This window comes from Sturnira hondurensis, unplaced genomic scaffold (genome assembly GCF_014824575.4).
Source record: "Sturnira hondurensis isolate 20B ecotype Veracruz unplaced genomic scaffold, ASM1482457v3 Scaffold0025379, whole genome shotgun sequence".
Lineage (NCBI taxonomy): Eukaryota > Metazoa > Chordata > Mammalia > Chiroptera > Phyllostomidae > Sturnira > Sturnira hondurensis.
This window is the reverse complement of record NW_028098010.1, coordinates 2,008,528-2,026,953: the sequence shown is the minus strand read 5'-3', so window position 1 is coordinate 2,026,953 and position 18,426 is coordinate 2,008,528.

Here is an 18,426-nt window from a genome sequence, read left to right as displayed (position 1 = left end):
GAGAATAGTGGGGGAAATATAGAATCCAAAGAACTTGAGACACATGGTTATAAACTAAGGGGGGCAGAATGGTGGGGGAGGGAGGGTGCGGGTGGAAGGGATTGAAGGGGGGGAATAGAACAACTGTAATGGTATAATCAATAAAATATATTTAAAAAAAGATCATGACACACAAGCTTTTCAGTAATTTTATTTTTTACCAATTTTTATCCTTCCAAATAATATAATTTACTGACAGGATAAACAAGTACAGATTAATTTACATCTTTATAGCAATATAAATTTGGAAATTAGATTAAAATTCAAATGAGACACGAAGAGTATTTTATTCTGTTACTGTATTTTTGTAAGAAATAACAGTTTGTCCTAAAGTCAGTTTGGAGTATATTCAAAGAGACAGGCTTAAAACACTAAATAGATTTTATTTACATGTTCACTATTCCTTATTTACAATCCAAATTACAAAAAAAAAGCTTTGAAAACCAAAAAATTTTTTTCATGAGTTTGTGGTAAACTCATTTTGTGCAAAACCTAAGCTGAATTGATTAAGCTGTTTCCTTTTTACTTATTCTTTTCTTCTTTATTAATGTACTTTATTTGAAGAATATTAATAATGTGCCATTTACAGGCTCTTATATTCTAATATTCATTAAAAATTCTGAATTTTGAAATACAGCTATTCCAAGAGTTTCAGATGAGGGATTTTGGACCTAATTCAGTGTATACAAGTATTCGTGTTGTTTACATGATTTGGTTGTAGGGATATGAGCTGTTACTCCCCCTTTACTTAATATTTTATTTTATTAACTATTGTGACTCCTGTATTAATTTTTGAAAAAACTAATTTGAAGGAATGCAATGAATTTGGTGGATCAATAGTTGTAGGCAGATATTGATGGTTCACTGTTTAGGGGGCATTGCAGATACAAAGATGACTGAGACCCTGTTACTGCACTCCAGTGAGGATGGTTGTAAACTAGATAATAGTGACACAATGTGATGAATACCATTTAAAGTGGTGTTGAATGTGTTTTCTGTTCAGAGAGAAGGGAACTATTAATTGCCTGCTAGGAAGAGGAGATTTTTGAAAAGCGAAGGAAGGAAAAGCAGTTCACCAGGGCTGCTTAATTCCAGTACCCTTGGTTCTCAAAACAAAAGGTAAGTATTAATGTGATCCCTTAAATAACCTGACAAACTGTAACTTTTGCCAGTGCTGAAACTCTTCTTAGTATCACTCTGTCATCTATGAGAGACATTTTAAAGCTTTATAACATCAATAGTAGTTCCTAGAAAAGCAGCCTGACTTTGATATGTCACTACACTGAAGCAGAATATAATGTTATTTGCTAATGTTAATAAAATGCCAAGGCAGTTTGGATTATCTTCAAGGAGCCATCCTCATACAAGCACCAAATATCCCTGTTCCACAAGGTACTTCCTTGGACTAAATAACTATGAGACACTGTGTTCTACTCATCCATAAAAATCACATTAGCAAGATGAATATTGGAATCACCTTTTTTCCTCATAAATGCATACTATTCGCCCACAATGCCATGGTATTTAAAGCTCAGGTTAGAATTGACAGTGCTAAAGTTCAACCTGGTATTTTCAAATGCTTAACTCTAAGAAGTGCCAACAGCAAAGACACGATCTGTTGGGTCTGTTTCAAAGAAGTAAGATGACAATGTGGTTTTAAGAAACAATGCAAAAAGACAGGTTACAACCAAAAATATAAAATAAATTTTGAAGACTCCTCACTCCCATTTCCATTCTGCTAAATTACTGTGGGAGAAAAGTAATGGCATCTGTAACTTTGCAGCTGAGTCCCTTTTCACTTTGCATAATGGCTGACACAAATCTTTGAGAATCTCTGTACAATAAATCATTTGAAAATATATACTGGCAATGAGCCAAGAAAGATATTTAGTTAGCATTTAATCAATGGTGATCTAATATTTCTACCCACCATCTATAAAATAAAACATATCATTCAATTTAATCACCAAGCAACATTAATTCAGAAGGGAAAATATTCAACCTTGCAACAAGGAGGTGGCTGGGAATAGATAAAAAGAAAAAAACACTACTGAACTGAGAGTTTAGGTGTCTGGCTTCTTATTGGATTTCTGTAACTTCTTCGCTAATTTTCCAAGTTAATTTATTATGTCACTACTGGAAATTCCACATTACTCAAATGTAATACCTAGGAGTTTTACATTTGATATATCCTAAGGTCTCTTCCACTTTTAAGGTTGTATGATACTATGTTGTACTGTAAGCTATGACCATGTATGGGTTTAATATTATTGATACTTGGATCTTAAATTTCATTATTTTGCCTCATAGCTTCATTAATTATGCAGTTGTTAATTAAGTAATAATGCCTAATACTTCATAAGTGATACCGTTTAATGCAGATATACATAACCATCCCTATTCTTCACAGATTTTGCAGTAAGTGCCTTGCTTTCTGTTAGACTCAATGTATGACCTGAGGATAACTAGAGAATACACTGTGTATCAAAAGAGACCATTATATCTGATAAAAATTATAAAGCTCATACATTTTATACCTCTTTTGAGACATTATCATAGTGGTTAAAAAATCTGTGGCAGCAGTCCATTGGTCTTCCTGCCTATGCCCCTTAACAAACTTTCAAGAGATCAATCTTGAGAAAAAAGGAGAGGTGTTGAAATCTGTCAGAGTCTTATACATCATGTAAGACCTTACTACATAAAGACCAGAAGAATCAAAAGACTGGAAATATTCAACATTACACTCCTGACTATGTTTTTTGCAGTTTTAGAAAATTGCTTTATTGTTAATTCATGCTCCTAAATACAACTGCATATTCCTCAAAACACTGGCATCATTTTTCTCAATGAAGTTTATTATGTACTTGAAATGATTTTAAGTGCTTTACATATACTTATTCCTTTAATTTTCACACCACCTTCTGTGTAGGCACTATTAGTGCCCTCATTTTATATATGAGGGTACTCAGACAGAGATGTTTAGGTAACTTGTACTGGGCCACACAGCTAGACAGTTGTCAAGCTGGGATTCAAAGGTAGGGCTTGGAGCAAAACACCATAAACTTAACCAGCATGCTGTACTGCAATGATGCAGAGCTGCTCACCTATATTTCTACCTGGTTTTAAGGATTTCATGTATGAATGTAGAACTGTCATAATTTTCCTACATATTCTGCATCTTTTGCAGCAGATTATAGCAGTCCCCTTTACCCCCTTATTTGTGGCTTCTCTTCCTGCATCAGTTAGCAACAGTCAACCAATGCTCCAAAAACATTAAAAGGAAAATTCCAGAAATAAACAATTCATAAGTTTTAAATAGCTTGAGAAAATATTATGCTATCCAGCTTCATCTAACCTAAAAGTGAATCATCCCTTTGTCCAGTGTATACTTATTGTATATGCTCCACATCTGGTAGTCACATAGTAGTCATCTCAGTTATCAGATCAATTGTCAATTAGCACTGTCTTGTATTCCAGCAACCTGTACTTTATTTAATAATGGTTACAAAACACCAGAGTCATGATGCTGGCCAATGAGATATGCCAATAAGAAGCTAAAAAGTGCTTCTTTTAAGTGAAAAGGGGAGTATAGTACAATAAGATATTTTGAGAGATTGCATTCACATAACTTTTATTACAGAATATTATTATAATTGCTCTATTTTATTGTCAGTTATTGTTGTTAATCTCCTTCTGTGCCTAATTTACAAATTAAACTTTATGATAGGTTTTTATGTACTGGAAAAAAACAAGAATGTATCTGGGGTTTTGTGCTGTCCATTGTTTCCACTGGACATGTCTTAGAACATGTCTTAGAACATGTGCCCCCTTACCCATGTCTTAGAACATGTCTCCCATGGGTAAGGGGGCACTATTTTATTTTAAACTACTGGTAATTTTTTTAAAATTGTAGCAAGATGAAATTAAGGAATTTCTTTAAGTCTAAAATCTTTAAGTCCTACAATATGTTTTTGTTAAATATGTTAGTGATTAAAATACAAGATAAGTTAAAAGAAACATTGATTCTCTAGGCACTCCAAAGACATGGTCTCCAATGAATAAATAGTAAAATTGTACATTCAGGATATTGTATCACTATATAAATTTCAACGCATTTCTTATATTTCTGAATTTTGGTATGCTCAAGGATATAGTAAAAGAAATACATATGACCAAGCATATAATTATCCTAATGGGATATGACAAGACTTGCAACCTTTTATAAATATTTGACTAGATTATAGAAAAATTACTTCTCATAATTTAAAAAATCCATGTGTTAACCTAAGCAGAAATCTCTCTTTAGGGTCAGTGGGATAAGTCTTTAGAGGTGTGACACTCAGTAAGATGTTGGACAATGGTAAGAACTCGTTTTTTTACCCATGTATTTATAAAAATCATGTTAAGTATTCAGTGGGAAAAAAATGACAAGGATATTGTCACTAGAGAGAAGTAACACTAAATTTCATGAAAACATATTTTTAAAAATGTCTATTTGACATAGTTTTAAAAACTGGAAAATTAATAAAAACATGGTATCAATATAAATGTTCATTTTGCAGTCCAAATTTTAGTGTGATCTTCTTTGAGGAATGGCTTAATGTGTACTGTAATGGTTTGTGGATTGATAGAATGATTGTTAGCTAATTTTCCAAATAAATTCCCCCTTCTATCTCTGCTTACACAGTACCTGTAATGTGATAGACAAATTGAGTCACAGCACTGAGAGAAGGAATGATTTCTTGTCTGTAAAAACAGTAAAATGTTAGAGATATGTAGATATGGTAAATAGTGATTTGAATTCTTACGATATGATATCCCAAACCAAAGCTGACCATATAGGTTTTTTTAAATAAATTGTAGTCACTAGCAGGTTTTTCAGAAAGTCTCAGCCTGAAGACCAGACCTGTGAACCTCCAGTGTCTAGAGATGCATGTCACTATTTTCTTGAATGTTTCTCAAATATTTTGCACTCTAACTTTTAGGTTGAGTTACTCAATTACACAAAACATGAAACTCACCTTTGGTAAAAATAAACAACATTTACATTATTTCCTCAGGCCTTAGTCTCTTGACATGTTTAAGTTATGAAAATGAAGTGCTCTATTTTTATGTGAAAATATCTTACTCATACTTTATTGCCACCCAATATTATAGCAAGTTAGATTTTGAAAGTTATAATTGTTAGTCATATTACCACTATTAATGATAGTAAGGAAAAATCACTATTATGTAATAGGATGTTTATAAAATGTAGTATTTTGTTTTAAGGTTTATTTAGGATATACATTTATATCCTCAATGTTTAGCATTAAGGCTTCTTAGACTTAAGAGCACTTAACTGTTGATCCAAGTTAAAAAAAACAATATTTTTTCTTTTATGTGTATGATAGCTACAAATAAATAAAGCTTTTGAGGTTTTATAACTAAGCTCGCCAACAAAAATCTAATTATATTCAAAGATGGGAAATGCCTGGCAGGCATCACACCACTTTCCAACCCATGCTTACAGCATACATACTTGATGGTGGCCAGAGGCAGCCTCAGACCTCTCCTTGAAATACTGTTCTAGGAAACCACAATCAGTCAGTCATGAACAGCTCAGGGAGTGAACCAATCTACTGATCCAGATAGATAAAGATAGAACTCCATGTCTTATCTGTAAGTCTCTCCTATCCCTATCTATAAACCAAAATGGATCCTCTATATACAAATTAAGATAAAGGAAATGAGCCCTTCACTTGTAAGAAAGGAAATGGAGAGAGATCATCCCCAAATTGTTTACATATCCTTTTGAACCTACACAGGAAGCACATGTCCCTATACGAAGCAGTCAGTTTTGGAAAGAGAAGTTAGCAAGGATTCCAGCCTCAAGAGTTTCTTTCTACAGGAAATGTGCTCTTGCAGGCTGAAGGTCTGGGCTACTCAGAGGAAGTCTGCTGTAGTGTTTGCATATGTCAGAGAAACAAACCCTAACCCAGAGGCTGTTCTTCTATGGAAGACCTAGGCTCACTAAGAATAGAAATGGGCTATGTGGCAATGAAGTTGACAATGATTTCCTCTTGTCCTTATTTATTTAGTTTTAGGGATGCTTTCCCTTGTTATAAGTTTCACTGGTAGTCTGTTGACAAGCATTAGAAGTTGAAAATGACCATTAAATTTGAGAATCTTTTTGTATGTGTGTGCATGAAGAGTAGAATATACTTACTAGGAAAGAATTTAGTAGTTGACCTATACCAAAATATCCAAAACAAACAAGCAAACCACAATGCGAAAGTATTGAACCTGTAAGTTTCCTTTTTAAAAAGATTTTATTTATTTATTATTTTGTTTTGGAGAAAAGGGAATGGAGGGAGAAAGAGAGGGAGAGAAACATCGATGTGAGAAAGAAACTTTGATTAGTTGCCTCTCATGCACCCGGTCCAGGGACTGAACCCACAACCTAGCCATGTGTCCTGACCAGGAATCATATCAGTGATCTTTGCCTCTGCAGAATTATTCCCAACCAACTGAGCCACACAGATAAGGGCTGAACCTATAAGTTTCAATTCACAAACAAGAGTTACATGTTTTCTCATTGGGGTCCCAGTAATATCTCTACTGTGCCTAGCATAATGTAAGCTGCCTGTCTTAGCTTGCAATGACATAAAAAATACTGCAGTGTCTATCTTTCTATCTTTTAAGCAACAGAAATTTATTTTCTCATAGTTTTGGAGGTTGAAAGTGTGAGATCAGGATGCCAACACAGTTAGGTTCTGATGAGAGCTCTTTTTCTGACTTGTTGATGGACACCTTTTTACTATGTACTCACATGGACTCTCCTTGGTATAGACTTTACAGAAGAGAAAGAAATCTCTTTCTCCTTCTCTTCTTTTAAGACCACACATCCTATTATGAGGGCCCCGCCTTCATGATGTCATCTACCCTTATTTATCATCCAAAGACCCCCATTTCCAAATACCATCACATTAGGAGTTAGGGCTTCAATACATGAATTTAGAGGGGAACACAGACTCTCAGTTTATAACACTCTCAAAGAGTGACTGTTGATTGGTTGCTCTTAAAAAAAACTTGAGTTTGAAGTTTTACTAAAATCCCAACAACTAATTTGAGAAATATACAGAAAGGTTTTCTACTAAGAAAACATCAAAGGATAGTAAGAAAAATTATTATAATTTAAGAAAGTACTTTAAGAGTATAGTAAGGTGATCAGATATAAAAGTCAATATACAAAAATCAATAGCTTTTTTAACATTAGCAATAGTAAATTAGAAAACAATGGTGAAAGGGGTCTCATTTACAATAACAACAAAATCCATTTTATACTAAGGAATAAATAGAAAATGGTACTTTAAAATGATTTCACATGACAAGTGTATTTATAAATAATTTTTAAATACCCTTTTCAGAAAAAGATTTTTTTAAGGATATTTACAGATATACATACATAGAGTGCTATTTCGTATTTCTCAATGGAAAAATTCAGCATTGTAAAGTTGTCAACAAGCTGGTTCTCAAATACATATGGAAAAAAGAAGAGCAATGCTCAGCAAGTTAATTATTTTAAAAAAGGGAATAATGATGGGATTTGACCTATTAATTGGTAGAACATAATATGAAGCAATTTAAACAGTGTATTTTGGTACAGGAATAGACAAACACATTAATATAGAAAAGTAGAATGAAAATTCAGAAATATAGTTGGATATTGATAGTTAAAATGTCATCTCTAATTAGTAAAAGCATTCAAGATTTCTCAGTAAATTGCATTTTTGATAATTGGTTATCCTTTTGATGAAAAATAAATTTATGAATTTATATCATAAGCAAAAATACATTTTGGAGAGATTAAAGATGATAAATGTTAAGACAAATTATAAAAGTATTTGAACAACATATAAAAAATTGAAAGCTCTGCAGCTGTGCAAAACTTTCCTAAGCAATACACAAAACTCACAAGTAATATAAGAAAGTATTTACCACTTTGACTTGATAACAAAAATCCTTCTTTGAGACGATAATAAAACCAGAGTCAAATAATAGGGGAAATATTTATAACATATTTTAAAGACTCACAATTTATAAAAAGTGCCTACATTTGAATAAGCAAAACACAAGGAATAAAACAGAAGGTGGACAAAGGATACAACGGGCCATTTATAGAAAATAGGTACAACCTACACATAAAATAGGCAACATTTACCAAAATTTAAAAGAAGCCTAATATTTGACCTTATTATCTACTTCTAGAAATCTGTCTCACAGAAAAACTCATTCATAGTCAAAGTCCTAATCCCCAGTAGATTAGGGATTAATCTACTTAATTAATCCCCTAATTAAGGGGATCCCCTAAACATGTTTCTAAGGATACATTTCTAAGGATACTCTCTTCTATACTAGCAAGTAGTAGAACAAGCTGAATATCAACAAAAGAATGAGTGAATGAATTAGAGAATATTCACTATTAGAAAGAAAAAATGACATCTTAAATTATTAAGTTCTTTAGGACCCAAGTAAAAAGTTGTGATAGTACCCTGACCAGCATGGTTCAGTTGACTGGGCATCATCCTACAAAGCAGAAGGTCACTGGTTCTGTGTCTGATCAGAGGCATGCTTGGGTTTTGGGCTAGTCCCCGTTCAGGCACATGCAGAAGGCAACTGATTGATGTTTCCCTCACACACTATGTATCTTTCCCTCTCTTTTTCCCTCCTTTCCCTTCTCTCTAAAAATAAATAAATAATGACTTCCAGCCAAGATGAAGGTGTAGGTAGATACACTGTGCCTCCTTGTACAACTGAAAGAGGGACATCAAAAAATTTAAAAACAAAAAACAACCAGAACTAACAGAAAATTGAATTGTATGGAATTCCAGCAACCAAAAAGTTAAAGAAGAAACATTCACCCAGACCAGTAAGAGGGGCAGAGGTTGGCAGCTGGAGTGGAGAGGACTCACCCAAATGGCAGCTGATGGTCTGGGTGAGGTGGCGGCTAGTGGAATGGGCAGTCCCACATTGCCATATGGATAAACCAGGAGGAACAACTGGGAAGTGAGATAGATCATACAACCCATGGTTCCTCTGTGGGGAATAAAGCCTCAAAACCTATGACTGAAAAAACCTGTGGGGGTTGAGGCAGTGGGAGAAACTCCCAGCTTCACAGGAGAGTTCATTGGAGAAACCTACAAGGTATCAGAACTTACACAAAACCACCCACCCCAGGAATCAGCAGCAGAAGGCCCCAATTTACTTGTGGGTAGTGGTGGAAGTGACTGAAAGCTGGCAGAGAACTGAACAAGCAGTGCTGTTCCCTCTTGGACCCCTCCCCCACATGCAGCACCACCATGGAGCCATGTGGGTTGCCCCACCTTGGCAAATAACTAAGGCTCCCCACTCCTTACTACATAACAAGTGTGCAGAGACAGAAAAAATGGCCCAAATGAAACAACAGATCAAAGCTCCAGAAAACATACAACTAAGCAATGAAGAGAGAGAGCCAACCTATCACTATAAGATGCAGAGTTCAAAACACTGGTAATTAGGATGCTCACAGAAATGGTTGAGTATGGTTGCAAAACAGACAAGAAAGTGAAGGCTATGAAAAGTAAAATAAGTAAAATAAAGGAAAATATACAGGGAACCAACAGTGACAGGAAGGAAACCAGGATTCAAATCAATGATTTGTACCAGGAGGAAGAAATAAACTTTCAACCAGAACAGAATGAATAAACAAGAATTCAAAAAAATGAGGAGAGGCTTAGGAACCTCCAAGACAACCTTAAATGTTCCAACATCTGAATCATTGGGGTGCCAGAAGAAAAGGAAGAGCAAGAAATTAAAAACTTACTTGAAAAAATAATGAAGAAGAACTTCCCCAATCTGGCAAGGGAAATAGACTTCCAGGAACTCCTGGAAGCTCAGAGTCCCAAAGAAGTTGGAGCCAAGGAAGTGCATACCAAGGCACATCATAATTATATTACCCAAGATTAAAGATAAGGAGAAAATCTTAACAGCAGCAAGAAAAAAGAAACAGATACCTACAAATGAGCTCCCATAAGACTACTAGCTGATTTCTGAAAAGAAACCTAATAGGCAAGAAGGGGCTGGAAAGAAGTATTCCAAGTCATGAAAGGCAAGGACCTACATCCAAGATTACTCTACCCAGCAAAGCTATTATCTAGAATGGAAGGGCAGAAAAAGTGCTTCCCAGATAAGGTCAAGTTAAAGAAGTTCATCATCACCAAGCACTTATTACATGAAATATTAAAGGGACTTACCTAAGAAAAAAGAAGATACAAAATATGAACAGTAAAGTGACAATAATTATCAACAGTTGAACCTAGAAACAAAAACAAAAATGTAAGCAAACAACTGGAACGGGAACAGATCACAGAAATGGAGATCACATAAAGGGTTATTAGTGGCAAAGGAGAGGAGGGAGTGGGGGGAAAGGTACAGAAACTAAGTACCATAAATGTTAAGTAGAAAATAGACAGGGGGAGGTTAAGAATATACTATACGAAATGTAGAAGTCAAAGAACATATATGTATGACCCATGGACCTGAACTAAAATAGACAGGGGGAGAGGAGAATGCAGGCGCGGGGGTGTACAGGGGAGAGGGGAATAAAGGGGAGAAAGTGGGATAACTGTAATAGCATAATCAAAAATATATGAAAAAATATAAATAAATAAAATCTTTGAAAGAAAAAGCTGCCACAGCATAATAGAATCATGTAAATGCAGGGTGGTGCAAAAGTAGATGTTCAGTTATTTGTATGGAAAATTATACAATAATTAATAAACAATAATACAAGAGTAAACTGTTTTGAATACTCACAATGGTAAACCTACTTTTGCCACATTCTGTATGTAACCATGACCCATATATTTAAAAATAAATTTGTCTCTATATTTTTTCATTCTATATGCTTTTGTGTGGATGGCTCTTTCATCATAAGAGCACATTTTTGTTTTTCTTGTTTATTTAAATAATTTGTTTTTTTGATCAGAGAAAGGAGTATTCAGGGAAGGCTAGGCATGGTGGCTCAAGCTCTTCTTCACATGATAAAGAACTGCTTCAAAAAGCATGTGAGAATCACATCTGTCACTAAGGTGGCTGGGGCCTCTCAGTGCTTACATTTTCTCTTGACCTCAAACTTTGCTGCCAATCTTTCTTTTCTGGGATGTTGAACTAGACATAAAAGAAAATTCTTTAAGAATGTTCAGATTCTTTTTATGAAAAATTACATTCCTGGAGGGAGTTTTAGGTATGATCTAATGTACTCCCAAGCTTTATGTGGAATCCCGATTTCTGAGGTGGCCAGAAAACTTTAATGGAAATTTCACATTTCTCATGCTTCAGTCACATCCCCTTATCCAGAAATGTAGGGAAACTTTACCACTATAAATCAAAACAGGGTGGTACTATTCCCTCAACTTTTAAGCCAATAATGTAAGAACACAAATAAAAAATAATAATTTAATTTATAAAATAAGCATTAATAAATATTTTTAGCAAACATATGAATACCATAATCCAACCTGATGAACCACAAAAAGTGCTTCAGAGTGTTACTTCTGATGCCTATATTAAGACTTTTTAATTCATCAATTTTTCTGCATTACCTTCTATCAACTCTGCCTAGCACTGGCCTGCTTGGCTTATCTCCATTGTCCAAATCATAAGTCAGTCAGCCAACGAACTTGTTGGTATGTTTAAGCCATCTCATATTCTTTTAGTCAGGTCCTGTGTGTCCCAAGATTCCTTCAAGAAACTCATTTGTCTCCTTAGATACTGGCAAGGTTAGGCTGGAAATCTCTCATTCCAACGTGGTAAATTTTGTTCCTATTGAGTACACTGCTTTGGTAATACTCTGCCTAGGTCCTTTGCTCAGAGCCTATCTAATTTATATCTAGCTAAACTGCCTCTGTGTACTCAGATGTGTTTCTCTACAAAGAGACCACCTCTCCACTTTTAGAATGCCACTGCCCTTTGGCCTATGCTGGAATGGGCTGTAGCTCTGATTATGAGATCAAATAAGCTACATTAAACCCCTCTAAGCTTGAAGTTGCTATCATTTGGTTCCCACTGAAGAATCTGCATAGTGCAAAGATGATTGGCAATTCATGATTCCTCTTTGGAGCTCCAAACTGGCTTCCCATGGGGGCTTGTGTTGCCTTCTAACTGAGTTTAGCAGGCTTTAAGTTCCTGATTAAAATTCCATCCCCTTGAGACACAGGAGGTTAGGACAATGACTGCTCCCACATCTCTTGCCATCCAGATATTCACAGAGCATGCGTGAGATCTGTGAACCACTGAACCCCTCAGCTAGTGTTAATAACTTCCTAAGTTAAAAAAAAACACATATTTTTCAAGTTTTTAAATTTCATGTGAAAATGAAAGGCACTGTGCAGAAATAATTTCTTTCTTTCCTAAGTTCTTTAATGTTGTTTTATCTTTACATCTTTACAATGGAAGGAAGTCATCCTATTGGCTGCCAGTGATTAAGGGAGCAGAATAGAACTGATGAAATCCAACCTAAGGTTCAGCACAAGCTTCTACAGTCTTGTTCATTTGATGTGGTGGCTGTTAGGCCTATAGAAATACACCTTCTGGCTATGCTTCCAAGTGATTCTTTTATCTTTACATAAAAGTGTACAGGGGAAGTTTCCAAAATTAGTCCACCTTTTGGGCTCATGCCACAGTTAAACTTAGATGTAAAAAGAGATCAAAGCATTTCCATTCTTATCCAAATAGCTGCAGCCCAGCAGTGTAGCTGGTGGCACTATGAAATCTCTGAATACTTTCTGATTTGGAACATCTAAGTAATACATTCTAGGCGGCAAGGTGCAATAAGAGGTAGCATGTGTGTCTGCTTTTAAAATTACTGCCTACTTTCAGGAATTTGACAAAGAAATACTTGTTTGCATTTGGTATATAATCTAGTGGGAAGTGCCTTCGTGTTAATAAATCCATAAATGAGTAGACCCCTATAGGCACCCTTTGTGCCCCCACATGTGAATTAGCCTAGGGCATTTGATTGTCTAGAGAGCTAAAGGCTGTCTGGACAATGCCCTCTAGGTCACTTGACATCCTTTTTTGCCATTCTCAAAATGGTAACAGCTGCCCTTCCACGTTCTGGTCAGAGGAAAAGAGTGCTTTATTAATAGTAGATTAATACCCTAATGAGGATCCCTCTGTTTATAAAGATAACTCTCATGGTCTTTCTATGGCACGTGACTTGTTAGCAGGGTTTTCAGGAGATGAATTGCATTTTCATGAAGTGACTTTGGTACTGCTTAATTAGATATAATCTGAATCTAACTAGAACTGTCAAATTGCTAGCTCAACTTCCAGAACCATTTGTGCCCCCCACACGTCTTTAAACTTTTGAGCACAAGTAGTACTCCATAAGAGGGTCGCCCTTGGTTATGTACTCAGACCAAGGAGGAGTTTGTGCCATAGTCAATGCCTCCTGGTGTACCTGGTTAAATATTTCCTCCCCGGTAGAATTAGATGCAATTAAACTCCTTAACCTTTCCAGATCCCTTAAGGAGCATTCCACTTTTGCTTCTGGTGTGGATGGTTCATTAGTGTTGGGAACAAGAAAAATAGTCTCAGCCCCAAGGAGCCTGCATCCCTAGCAAACATCCTGTAAGTAGATTGCAATCTGTTTAGTTTCAAAATTTTCCTCAGTTGAGTTAGACCCCATCCTGTTCCCACGCACGGGCTCTGTAAGCCAATAGCTAACTGCCACATCTGCTTCTGTGAAACACTTGCTTGCTTGCCTCTATATAAGGACTTAGCTGTAAGCCCTGTGCATGACTCTCATTTGCAGCCCTTGCGGACACTGTGTCTCTGGACACTTTGAGAATTCGCCCCTGCGCAGGTTAAACTTGGCCAATAAAGTAACATCTTTGGAACCCTGAAAGTCTCCGACATTTGTTCTCTCTGTTGGTGGATGCAACATTTGGAGGCCCCAGAGAGATCTCCCCTTAGTGGAACTTCGGATCGGAGACCGGATGGCAGCCCGGGTTGAATAAGTATTTTGTGAGGACCTTCTTTCGGTTTTGGTGCTCTGGAGAAAATAACCCCTGAGGTAGTAGGTGGGACACCACTTGTGACCCACCCAGGAACTTTCAGAGGCGGGACGCCGCCCTCTGAAATTTGGTTTTGGTAATTTGGATTGTGACTGGTCACGTTAGGTTTCCCTTCCCCCGCACTGCACTGTGCTGCACTGCGTTTAGTTTCAGTATTGTATGCCAGGCATGTCTGATAGTCAGTGTGTTTGTGGATCTGTGTTATTTGTTTGGCCATTTGTCTGTGTGGTCTGGTTCCTCTCCTTCAAAATCCCCAGTCTTCTTAAGATGGGACAAAAGGAATCAGTGCCCGGTTCCCCACTTGACTGTCTCTTAAAGAACTTTTCTGATTTCCAGAGAGGAGCACGGGGCTATGACGGGCCGCCACCAGATCCTGAATTCCTGTGAGCCTTGTGCCAGTTAGAGTGGCCCACTTTTGATGTAGGGTGGCCCAAGGAGGGTAGTTTTGACCTGTCCACTTTGTTCGCCGTGCGAGCCACGGTGTACAGGGTCCCCCACCCCAACCAATATCTGTACATAGATGTCTGGGTAGATGTTGCAACAGAGAGGCCTGGGTACATTAGGAAATGTCTAAAAGGGAATCAGCGAGGCAGACAGGCGATCTGCCTAGCCGCAGGCGAAACTAAGGCAAGAGAAAAGGGATGCGGTAGCAGGGTTGCCTCCCCAAAGGCACCCCGAAATCAGCCCAGGCTCTACCCAGTATTGCCAGAAACACGGGAGGATCATTTAGACCCTGTGAATGCACCCCCTCCATACCCGTGTAGAAAGGAACCGGATTCCTCGAGCCGGGACTTCGGCGGGTTTGTGAGCCCATCACATACCCGGGGAGGCCTACTTTACGGGGAGGGAGTGTTGCCTCCGGTGGTGAGTGGTGCTTCCATGCGCCTCTGGTGGGGGATGCTACCATTTCGCCTCTCCGGGAGGCACCACCGGCACTAGATGCTGTTCCGCAGGCGCCTCCCGGTCTAGTTTATGTGCCCTTTTCCACCAGTGACTTATATAATTGGAAACATCAGAATCCCCCGTTCTCTGAGAAACCCCAAGGGCTAATCTCCCTCCTCAAAACCATATTCAGAACTCACCAGCCCACCGGGGATGACTGTCAACAGATTCTACAAACTCTCTTCACTTCTGAGGAGAGAGATAGGATAATGCGGGAAGCCGCAAAGGCGGTATTGGGGAAGGAGGGAGAGACTATGGCCGGGAGGAGGGAAATAGAAGACATTCTCCCTTCTCAGCCCCCATCCTGGGACTCTAATACAATTGGGGGAAGGGACTCGCCGCTCCAGTATCACCGGGCTCTGCTGAGGGGACTCAAGGCAGCTTCGAGAAAACCTACCAACTTTAGTAAGGTCAGTGAAGTCATCCAGGGCAGAGAAGAATCCCCAGCAGCGTTCCTAGAGAGGCTTATAGAAGCATATAGGATGTACACTCCCCTTAACCCTGAGGCAGAGGAAAATAGAAGATTAGCAAACATAGCCTTTGTAACTCAGAGAGCCTCAGATATTAGGAAGAAGCTTCAAAAGATAGAAGGATTTGAGGGAGAAAATAGGAGTAAGCTATTGGAGATAGCCCAGAAAGTTTATGTGAATAGAGATGACCCAGAGGTAGGCAGGGCGAAGGAGGTTGCTGAGATCCTGATTGCCGCCCAGAAACCTCCTCCCAAAGGAAAAGGGGGACCACGAAAGGGCCAAGGGGGACGAATAGACAAAGACCAATGTGCCTACTGTAAAGAAAATGGGCACTGGAAGTGGGAGTGCCCAAAGCTGAAAGCTGACAGTCAAGGGCTGAGGCAGGGCCCTGAAGTCTTGCTTCAAACCTTGGACTGACGGGGCCAGGGCTCCATTCCCATTGGCTCCCAGGAGCCCTTGGTCACCTTAACAGTCGAAGATAAGCCAATAGACTTCCTGGTTGACACGGGAGCCACCTACTCAGTCCTAAAGCAACCACAGGGACAAATCCAGAAGGCAACTACCAAGATAGTGGGGGCCACGGGCAAAGCAGAGGCCTACCCATGGACTACCGCAAGAATAACTAACCTAGGCCAAGGCACCATTACCCACTCTTTCCTAGTCATTCCAGACTGTCCTTACCCACTGCTTGGAAGAGATTTGTTGCAGAAACTCCAAGCCACCATCACCTTCAGATGTGAGGAGAGCCCTTCAAGAAACAGACACAAAGAGATGGAGGTCAGCTTGGAGATAACCTTCCCACTGTCTGAAGAGTACCTGCTTGCCACCGGTCAAGGAGGTAAGGGGAAGACGGCAGGGGTCCCAGATGCCTTGCTCGCTAAGATACCTGGAGTATGGGCGGAGACCAATCCACCAGGTTTGGCCTCTCACCAGCCACCTGTCCTAGTGCAACTGTCGAGCACCGCCAGCCCAGTCAGGATCAGGCAATATCCAGTTCCAGCCCGAGCCAAACAGGGTATTGCGCGACACTTGCAGAGCCTACTTGAGGCAGGCATACTCCGGGAGTGTCAGTCTGCCTGGAACACCCCTTTACTCCCTGTCCAGAAACCTGGGACCGAAGACTACTGCCTGGTGCAAGACTTGCGGGAGGTGAATGCATGGGTAGAGACAATCCACCCCACGGTGCCTAACCCGTATACCCTACTGAGTTCACTAGCCCCTACTCACACTTATTATTCAGTCCTGGACTTGAAAGATGCTTTCTTCTGCATCCCATTAGCACCCCAAAGCCAGGAGATCTTCACCTTTGAGTGGAATGACCCAGAGAATGGACTAGTAGCTCAATTCACATGGACTAGACTACCGCAAGGGTTCAAAAACTCCCCCACCATCTTTAATGAGGCTCTGAGCAAAGATTTGCAGGCTTTCTGCTCGTCCCATCCATCTATAGTGCTGTTGCAGTATGTAGATGACATTGTCATAGCTGCAAAGAGTGAAGAGGAGTGCGAGGTAGCTACCACGGACTTGCTGCAGGACCTCGAGCGAATGGGGTACCAAGTCTCAGCCAAGAAAGCCCAGATTGTGATGCAAACTGTAAGTTATCTGGGATATAACTTCCGGGGGTGGGGAGAGTGGGGAGGCAGAGAACCCTATCCAGTCAACGAATCCAGGCAGTCCTGCAGATCCCTGAGCCTACTACCAAGAGACAAGTGCGAGAGTTCCTAGGTGCAGTGGGATATTGCAGGCTATGGATCTTAGGCTTTGCTGAGCTGGCCAGGCCCCTACACAAGTTGACTAGAGGAAAGGAAGAGCAATTTACATGGACTAATAAAGAGAAACAGGCATTCGAGGCCCTCAAGGAGGCATTAGTCACCACCCCAGCCTTGGCCCTGCCTGACCTGGCCAAGCCATTCCAGCTGTTTGTAGCTGAGAAGGGGGGAGTTGCCCTAGGGGTGCTTAGCCAAGAGCTTGGACCATGGAAAAGGCCAGTAGCCTACCTGTCCAAGAAGCTCGACCCCGTGGCATCTGGATGGCCGACGTGCCTAAGGGCCTTCACTGCCACCTCCATTTTAGTCAAAGAGGCCACCAAGTTGACCCTAGGACAAGACATGTACATAATTGGTGAACATTACATAGAGCAAGTGCTTCGGGCACCTCCCAACAGATGGTTGTCCAATGCTCGACTGACACAGTACCAAGCTCAGTTGCTTAATCCACCGTCTGTCCAGTTCCTCAAGACAACGGCTCTAAACCCAGCGACCCTGTTGCTGGTACCAGATTCTACTTTAGTTCACAGTTGCAAGCAGATCCTAGACACTGTGACTGGGTCCCGCCTGGACTTAAGAGATCCGGCATATGAAAAGGCCGACCTGACTTTTTTCACTGATGGCAGCAGTTTCATCAAGGATGGACAGCGATATGCAGGAGCAGCAGTGACCACAGAAGATAAAGTCCTATGGCAAAGGGCGTTGCCAGCAGGGACTTTTGTGCAGAGAGCTGAGTTAATCGGACTGACCAGGGCCTTACAGATGGCAGAGGGGAAGGTGGCCAATATCTATCCTGACAGCCGCTACGCTTTTGCCACCGCTCACATACACGGGGCCATATATAAGGAGAGAGGCCTCTTGACTGCGGGGGGAAAGGACATTAAAAATCGAAGTGAGATTCTTGCCCTTCTAGATGCCATCTGGCTGCCCACCAAAGTTGCTATTATCCACTGTAAAGGGCACCAGAAGGGGGATTCCCCTATCATCAAAAGCAACCAACTGGCAGATTCAGCTGCCAAAGAAGCCGCCTATGGGCAATCAGAAAACCTCCTTCCCCTCCTTCCCCAACCTACCTCACCTCCTATCCCAAACTACACACCAGAAGAAGAA